The sequence below is a fragment of the Alligator mississippiensis genome, chromosome 3 (genome assembly GCF_030867095.1).
Source record: "Alligator mississippiensis isolate rAllMis1 chromosome 3, rAllMis1, whole genome shotgun sequence".
NCBI lineage: Eukaryota > Metazoa > Chordata > Crocodylia > Alligatoridae > Alligator > Alligator mississippiensis.
Window position 1 is genome coordinate 36,942,066 of NC_081826.1, and position 9,285 is coordinate 36,951,350.

The 9,285-nt window shown below is 47.4% G+C and overlaps 1 long non-coding RNA gene across 1 annotated transcript; it reads right to left on the reverse strand.

The window, feature by feature from the left end:
* Positions 1 to 2,746: 2,746 nt before the first annotated feature.
* LOC109285190 (uncharacterized) lies at positions 2,747 to 8,618 on the reverse strand. Its single transcript, XR_009460651.1, has 3 exons — positions 8,516 to 8,618; positions 3,658 to 3,737; positions 2,747 to 3,265 (listed from the first exon to the last, which is right to left on the reverse strand). It is a non-coding gene; the product is annotated as an uncharacterized LOC109285190 (long non-coding RNA).
* Between the last annotated feature and the right edge of the window lie 667 nt (positions 8,619 to 9,285).

Genomic DNA, 9,285 nt, shown 5'->3' on the forward strand with positions numbered 1-9,285 from the left:
GACTCATTCCAGTTCTCCATAGTAACAGTCTTCAGTAGGAGCCAGAGCTACAATAAGGGCAGCCCAAGGCAAATCATTCTGCAAAAGATTCCAAGGTAACATGCAAAGCCTTTTATATTAACAAAAGATGTATCACTTCAGCTATGTCCAATAATGTGGGCTCAGTTATACCGGAACAACTGTGCTTCCTCTGATCTAGTTTATTTTTGCAAGACAGGGAATAAGAATCATGGTACATCCACGATTGTTCTATTTAATAGCTTCTAACTGACCTGTACTTGAATTTGTCTAATCCATTTTTGAACCTGACTAAACTACCTGCCTTTACAGCCTCCTGGGGCAATGAGTTTCCCAAGTTCACTGTGTAAAACATACTTCCCCTCATTTTCATTTTATATCTATCTTCTGATATTTTCAGTGGGTGCCATTTCGGTCATTAACTGTGAAGGACTTACAAAGTGACTGAAATCCTAATGATCCAAAAGAAGTGTCCAGAGCAGTCTATTTCTACACCTCCACCCTCCCCTTCCCCCGCACCCCACAAAAAACAGAACAAGGGGGGAACATCTACATATGTATTAATGAACTGTAATTATAGCACATTACGTTTAGTATCTGTACTAACTTAATGCACCATAATCTTAATGTGCCTTAATGAGGGGATGGGAAAGAAAGCACTGTGGGATGCTGATCAGCTGACCAACTCTGTTGCCCGCTGGTAGGTGGGCTTCAGAGCTGTTCCTCTCTCACCCAAGGTCATTTATATGGTTCAGGCTGACTTGTAGTACTATAGCACCATGCATTAGTAGTTCTTTCACTTTTTATAGCACTCTTAAGGAACCTGCAACACTATGAGCCTTATATATGTCATGCTCTTAGCAGTGACCTGGCCCGACAGCAGTTTGAATATTTTGTTTTACCTGGCTAAAATTCTCCTTTCACTTAGGTTCAAGCTTGCTATTCTGTTATGAGTGATTTGGTCTCATCTCCTCAAACCCTGCCAAATCTATATCTGTTCATTTGAAATTTTCCATTTGTGATTGGAGGCCAAAACAGACTTGTTGTTGTCATCAATTTAAAATGGGTCAAATAATGTCTTTGAGGCACAAGAGTTTTGAATCTTCCCATTGCTGTTAAGGCAGCTGCTGTGACAGTGGCAGAGAGAGCAAAGCCAAGTTTCAACAATACCCCCATTTCCCTGAACATAATCACATGGCACAGAGCAGCCCTGCTTCCCAGTGAAAGATCACAACAGCTGGGAGAGCAGATATGCCTGCTAGTTACAGCTAGTGGTGCAGCTATAGCAGTGGGGGCAGTGAGTTTGTTTCCTGAGATTTGGGAGTCATCTTTGCTGAAGTCAATGGGATCAGGGTCCTGTTGGACTTTCCACCACTCTGTTCCCAGTAGGCACCTACTCATCACCATCCAGGAAAGGGGCTGATTCTTTGGGGACAGGTTGGGGACAGTAGCAGGTTGAAGGGAGGCTACTGGGTCAGCATGGGTAGTGCAGACTACTGGGGCATCCACATGGAGGGGAGGGGCAGCTAGGAAAGAATCTCCCTATGTTTTAGACTTGCAACATTTTTAAATGGTTTTCTGTCTATTACTGTTTGCCTTTCTCTCTTATTAGACCAGAGCTCTTTAAGGAAGGGATTGTCTTGTCCTCTGTTTCTGAGTATCTGAGACTTACTCTCCAGTCACCACATGTGATCAGCCACCATTTGCCCTCTGTGCCCAGGCACAGAATGCAAATCCCTGGCATGTGACAACTCTCTGGCATCTGAATTTAAATCTCTCGTTGTTCCTCTTAGCAATAGTGGCAGTCTGGGCCTCTCTGTGGATTCAGTCACCTTCCAACACATAGGGCACATCTACATGAGATATGTTAATGTTCATTAGCAGCAAATTGCAGGAAGGGAAGTTTAGGTTAGATATTGGGAAGAATGTTCTTACTAGGAGGGTAGTAAAACACTGGAACAGGTTATCCAGAGAGGTGGGGGAATCTTTAAAACCCAGCTAGACAAAGCTTTGGCTGGAATGGTCTAGTTGGGGATGGACCTGCCTTGAGCAGGGGGTTGGACTAGATGACCGCTTGAGATCCCTGCCAACTCTAATTTTCGATGATTCTATGATCGATGAATCTATGATTAGCCTAATTTAATGTGCATTATGCATGTGTATCTATACGTGCACACCCTTACTGTGCATTAAAAATAGCTAATCATGCCTAAATATGACACCTGCAAACTCCCCTGTAAGCTGGCCTGTTTGCTGGTCCTTGGTCCCAAAAGTTTCCCTTTCCCCTGCTAACCTGCTTCCTCTCAACAAGCTTACAGTGAAGGAAGGTGAAAGAATTTTTAGGCAAACTCCTTAGTGAACTCCCCCTTCCTCTGGATTCTAGTTAAATGAGGGGCTTAAGTATTGGTCTAACTGCTGAGTGTTAGCTACTTACACTAAATATATGTAGGTTAGTTTCCTTTATTTAAAGAAAGAACATATCTTAAAGACTTCCCTTCAAAGAGTGGGATGGCAAACTGACCTGCAAAGTGACTTGTAAGCTTCCTTACTTGTAACCTCTGTTACAGGTTTAGCTATGAGCCTGACTCCTCTGTCAGGCTCATAGCTAAACCTGTAACAGAGTCTCTGATGGAGACTCTGTCAGCTGTGGAGATCTCCAGTTCAATCCCTATGGTGGGTCAAAATGATGACCAAATGTCCCACCTTCTCTTTGCACCCTTAGCTCCTTCAGTCCTCTTCCCACCCAATCTAGCAAACTGCCTGGGGACTTCCTGAAGCCCTCTGAAGAAGTGGCAAGATTTGGGACAAACCACCTTGACATGCATTTTAACATGTCAAATTGGCACCATGTTGCTCTGAGAGATCAGGCAAACACTTGACCCAGTAGTTGTGCATCCAACAGACACAAGTTCCAGCTTTTATTGAATTTACAGGAAAACTCTCCTCTGAGATGCAGCTGAGAAACTTAAAGTTTGCGCAGCTCCCTATCCTTACATCTTACCTGCCACATGGGTTAGAGTGCAATTATACAAGGTTTTCACATCCACAACATTATGGACAGTCCTCAGGAGCCAGGTATGCCTGGGTGAAGATGCACAGGATATAAGGATCCAGGTCCACAACACTTGTCAGACATGGGATCTCAGAGTGGAGACTGTGAAGGTGGCCTGTCTGCTCCTTTGATCTGAAGCTGGCTGTGAGCCAGGGCATGGTTCAGTATAGTACAGGAAAAGCCCGGTTAGGTTTCCTGTCAGCAATGGAGAGATGTTGCAAAGTACTCGCTGTTAGTGGGTAGAGGGGGCATGCAGGGCTGTTTTTCCCAGGGTCAACCCTACCACATTTAGGACCAGAATCTACCAGCACCCCTGGACCTGGCTCCAGCTGTCTGAAGCTATAGCTTGAAGCTCATGGCAGAATTAATCCAGTTAACATGCTAACACAGAAGCTGGCAGGAAATGGGGAAGGATTATTTGGATACTTTTAACTGGGCATCTTCATAAATTCAGACTTTCTTTTCTAAACATACAAGTTTCTCTTTTCAGTTCCCAGCTTTCTGATGACCAGAGTATTCAAATCTTCAGTCCTGTTAAGGGACTTCCCTACTCAGTTCATATTTTTCATCATAACAACTCAACATACCTTGTAATATTCTGTGTCTAATTAATACTTGGCTTGTAGATCAGCATGTACGCTCATGCAGAGTGCTCACGGCTCCGCAGCTGAAGGGCACCAGAGAAATCACTCATTCTTCTGAAACCTGTAGAGTCTCACAAAACATTATGCTCACCCTTCAAATGTTAACACAAGACATTCATTTTATTTTCCATTTTGAATTAATAAATTGCAGATTTTGAGTCTAATTGAAGATTACAACCTCTAGGAAAGGGTGAAGTGGAGGGTTTGTGCCAATATACTACTGAATTGCCCATCAAGAATGACAGCACTAATAAGGGATTTGCCATGGGTATCTGTTAGGCTGACTGAATGCTGAGCCTAGCCGTGGGAGCCTGGGGAGGGGATCTTTATGTGAAGAGCTGGCACTAACAGGAGAGTCAGGGAGTGGTCCTCTTCCTTTCTGGGACTTTGCTGATATGAGTCATATGCTAGTGCCAAGAAAAAAAACCCAACCAAAACTGCATCTACAGCTAATGTAGCATGGAATTAGGAGCCTAAGTCAGTGACCTGATTTTGAAAAGAACTGAATGTCCAGCAGTTCCCATTGTCTTTGCTGGAAGCTTCTGGATGCTCTGTCCTTTAGAAGAATTAGGGCATTTCTTTAGAGGCCTAAATTAAAATTCAGGAACCTGAATTTTAGGCTCCCATTCTTGAAAACCTAATGCAAAGCTCTGCTTCAGAGTTCATCTGAGGGCAGCTCTGTGGGGCTCCCAAGTGCTGCATTGAGGAAAGGTACTTTGATGGACTGTAAAGGATCATTTGTCTATGAGAATTCCTTTTTGACTAAAACAGGCACATTTTTAGGGGTTATGAGCAAAACCCAATTTTAGTTTTTCAGCATTTAGAGAAATGGCAACATGTTGTTAAGTCATTTGGGATCAGTTCTTTCATTTACAGCCGTGTGATACTCTGCTTCCCCTTAGTCATGTTGAATGGCATTTTAGTCCACAAATGGTCCTGTTTATTTTGGTCCTGTTTATTTCAGTGGATAAAGGTACTAGGTAATGGGAATAAGGGATCAGAAAGTAACCCTATATCAGAAGTAGCTCTGGAAATCAGTGCTGTTACTTTACTTTATGTGGCAGGCATGCCTGTAGCAGCCTGGCTGGCCAGCTCGAAAGGGCTTTGAGCCATTGGTGGGACATTCCCACCAATCAGGTGGTGGTGGAGGAGAGGCTGCTTCACCTCAGCCTGGACCTTATTTCCCCTCACCCTAATTGGTCCTCTTGCAATCTGGGGGTGGAGACTCCAAAGGGTATAAAAGAACAGCGTGCCCAGCACATGGACATGCTGCATCGAGGGACAAACAAGAGAGCAGGAATAAGAGGAGCTGGGGTGAGCTGCCCAGCACGGTGGAGCAGTAGCCCTGAAGAGCCCGAAGACCTACTCATCAAATGGGAGAAGTGAGCAGTGTGGTTCACAGCTATGCTGTTGAGAAGTGCAATGGCTATGAACAGTTTGGTGCATGAAGTCAGACCCTGGGAGCTGTACGAGGCAGCTTGGGTCCACAACCCCTGGCATGAGGCCAGGGGCTCAGTGCAGGCGGGATTGCACAGTGGGTCCAAGAGAGACAAGAACCCTGGGAGCTGCGTGAGGAAGCTCGGATCCCCAACCCCCAGTAAGTGGCCAGGATCTTGGTGCATGAATGGTGCATGGCACAATCCAAGTGGACCAAGGCCCTGGAGCCGTGTGAGGTGGCTCAGGTCTCCAATCCCTGGCGTGAGGCCAGGAAGACTCAGTGCAGGCAGCACTGCACGGAGGGTCTGGGAGCGCACCCAGGTCCCAGGAGCTGTGAGGCAGCTGGGGTCTACAACCCCCCTGGCACAAGGCCAGACATTTAAAGCTGAAGCCTTGCATTGAGGGCCCTGGTCAAAACTGAGATCCTGGAACCCTGCAAGGCGGCTTAGGGCCCCAACCCCGAGCAGAAGAGTAAAGCACTCGGTGCACACCACAGTGTACAGGGTCACCAGTGGCCAGCAGGCCCAGAGGGAGCCAGAGACAGTCACAGACTCAGCAGGAGAAGTGGCAACTTGCCGGGAGAGAGACAAGGACCCTCCACCTGGCTCCCTGGGGTTGTGATGTCCCAGGGAAGGGGATTCCTACAGGGGAGGGGGAATCCACCCAGGTCGGAGAAGCCAACCACTGGAGGGGAAGCCCAGAAGGACAGGGCTCCCCAAGTTTAAAGTTTTATTTTGGGTTAAAGGATATTTTGGCGGGGCTGGGGAAAGCTTGAAGGGCACCGGGGGAGCTTCTTCCCCCTCCCCGCTTTGTGGCTACAGGAATGCAGCCAAGGCTCCAGAATAGCCTGGGCCTTGGGGTTCCTAGAAGAGTTAATTATATTCAAGGCTGTTGTGCCTTATATTTTGTGAGTGGGCTCCAGGTATTGGGTGGTTTATATTTCATTATAAGTGTTATAAGTGTAAATTGATAAAGTCTAAAATTATTGAGTTATATTGAAATCTTTAATCTGATATTATGAGGCTAAGTATTTGATCGAGTATGTATATATTTGTAGATTTATATTTAATATTTAAGTAGATTTAAATTTTGATAGAGTTTAAGGTTATAAAACACTTGTTGAAGCTTAGGTTAGAATTTTATTATAATAGTTAACTGTATCCTGAGAGAGGTATAGAACTATGTAAATATTCTAATATTATAAAAGCCTTAATCTGTCTGTCTATCTGTCCATAACTCTTTATTTGCACTCTGATTGGCTAACTGAAAAAAATAATCAGAGTGCAAATACAGCATTGGGACAGGAGGTGATGGTGGGGACAGAGAAAAAGATAAAAATAATACACACAAATACACACACACCATTTACAATAACAAGAATTATAGGCAACTAGCCAATTTCCTATCAAGAATGACATGGGGGTGGAGGGGGCGGCAGCGGGCCTGGGGGAGGAGCGAGCCCAGGGGAGGGCAGATACAGGGTTCTGTCCTTGCCTGCTCCCCCTCCCATTATTCTTGACACGCAATTGGCTAGTTGCCTATAATCCTTGTTATTGTAAATGGTGTGTGTTTGTGTGTGTATGTGTATATATATATATATATAAAATTTTCATTTTTTTTCTTATTTATATTGTAATATTAATAAACTTGTATATAGTTAAGTTATAGAGTGTGTTGGTCTGGCTCTCTATAGGGGAAAGAGGAAACTGCATGGTGCCAGCAGTTTTCCCATGCAGCACACCTGCCCTGCTAGCATCTGTCTTCAGTGGAAGAAGGGAGTACACAACCAGATACACCACAGGTGGGCAAAATACAGCCTGCGGGCCAGATCCGGTCCACGAGGACTTTCTTTCTGGCCTGTGGGGCCCCTAAAAATTTTAGAAACTTAATATTTATCTGTCTTTGGTTCCTGTCAAAAATGATAGGAGAAGCCCCAGCAGGCCCCTGCAAAAGCAGGGCCTGCCCGGCCCCACCCCCCCAGCCAGAGGCCCCAGCTGGGCTTCTGGCCTGGGACTATGTGGCTGCACCATGCCAGAAACTCAGGTAAGGGTTGGGGGGGGGGGGAGGGCAGGGAAGGAGCCAGGGGGGAAGCAGCCCCTCCCTGACCCTGTGGCTGGCGCCCCACACTGCAGCTGCTCACAGCCTGCATGGGGCTGCCTGTGCCTGCTCAGGACAGCCCTGCATGGGCTGTGAGCAGCTGCAGCAGGAAGCGCCAGCCATGGGGTGGGTGAGGGGCCACTTTTCCCCCCACACAGCACCAGCTCTTTCCTTGCCAGCAAGCAGGGGGTCGGGGCTGCATACTGCCCCCCATCTGTACCGCAGGGCTGGGGGGCACTGAGAATGAGTGGGAGCATGGGGCCCACACTAGTGTCCCAGGCTAGCGCTGGCGGGGCCCAGAGCAGGGCGGCAGGAGTACAGGGTCCCAGCCAACAGGGGCTCTATAGAGCCAGGCCAGCACCCACCTCTCCCTGCTGGTGCAGCCCAGCCTGGCTCCACAGACCCCTGCCAGCCTGCGCCCTGCTCTGAGCCCCACCAGTGCTGGCCCTGAGACATTGGTCCCAAGACATTGGGACATTGGTCCCAAGATGTTGACCAGGATGCAGGGCACCTGTCAAGGGGCAGAGCTACCCATGTGGCCCTTGACAGCTTGCCAAAACTGGGTAAGCAGCCCTCCACCCGAAATAATTGCCTGCCCCTGAGATACACCCAGGTTACAAATACATGAGATCAGGATCATAGAGAAGTAGGGCTGGAAGGAACCTCCAGTGGTCTAGTCTAGCGGTTTTCAACCTCCTCTTGTTTGCAGACCCTTAAACAATTTTGAATGGAGGTATGGACCTCTTTGAATTATAAGTGTGGGTATTCACATACTTTTGACTGATCACAGTCATCTTTTGCAGGCCCCTTAGGATAGTCAGTGTGCCCTCAGATTCTGTGGACCACAGGTTGAAAACCACGGATCTAGTCCAACCCCCTACATAAAGCAGGATCATCTCTATCCAAACCATCCCATACAAACCATAATGTGAACTCTACATAAGACTACCTTCAGCCCTGACATAACATAGACCTAACATCCTAACCTGCCACAGGTAAAACTTCCGGACACTTCAGCTTGTCCTGGTATCCCAAGGTCCACACTAATATCCTTCCTAAGAAATGGAGTTCAGAAAAGGAGCACTGGCTTAGCCCATGCACAGAAGAGTAGAGCTACTTGAGCTGAAGGCCCAACCCTGGATGGTGCTGGCACTTTCATATCTACTCAAACCGGGACCTACTCCAACCATGATTTCACAGATTTCGTGGAAATTGTGAAATCAGGTGATGCCTCCAAAATCCATGGAGGAAAAAAAAACTTACTAACATAAAATGCTGGCTGCCCAGTAGGAGCTGGCTGCCCTCCCAGCTGCGCAGTTCAGCACGTAGGGGTCTGCTGGCATGAAGGTGAGCAGGCAAGATGGCTGCTGCCCCTGCCCCTCACTGCTGATTGGCTGAGAGGGCTCCCTGGTGTGCAGCCCTGCCCCTTGCCATCAATCAGCAGTAAGGGGGTAGGAGCTGCATGATGAACAGCCCTATCAGCCAATTAGCAGTGAGCAGTGGGGCTGAATGACAGATAGCCCTCTCCAACAATCAGCAGCAGGGGGTGGGGCTACTGGGACCCCTTGGCCAATCAGAGGCATGGGGGCCCCACCATGATAATCCTGCGAAAATGGTGTCTGACCGCTTGCTCTGCCCATGAAATCGGCTAGCTGCCTCCTCAAGTTGGGTACGCCCCCTATTCAGATCCCATCAGATGAGATGTATTCTGCCTCACCCCAATGACTTTCACCTAGAGCAGAGGTTTGAAAAGAAAACTTAAGAAAAAATCCGTTCTTTTCACCCCAAGGTGGAGGGCTCCCTGCCTGAGACTGGCTGACCAGTTATCCTGGCTCTTCTCACAGCATTTGGGGGTGGGCAGGGGCTAAAGTTATGTCTCCTAGTGACACTTGTTCCTTCTGCCCCATACTGATACTCACGAGGAGACGACTGCACTAAACAGCATTCACTAGCCTGCATTAAGAAACCCAGCTGTGCAACATGATCACTTCCCATGCGGGATAAGTACAAGTGTAGTAAACAGGGCTCCCGTGCCCT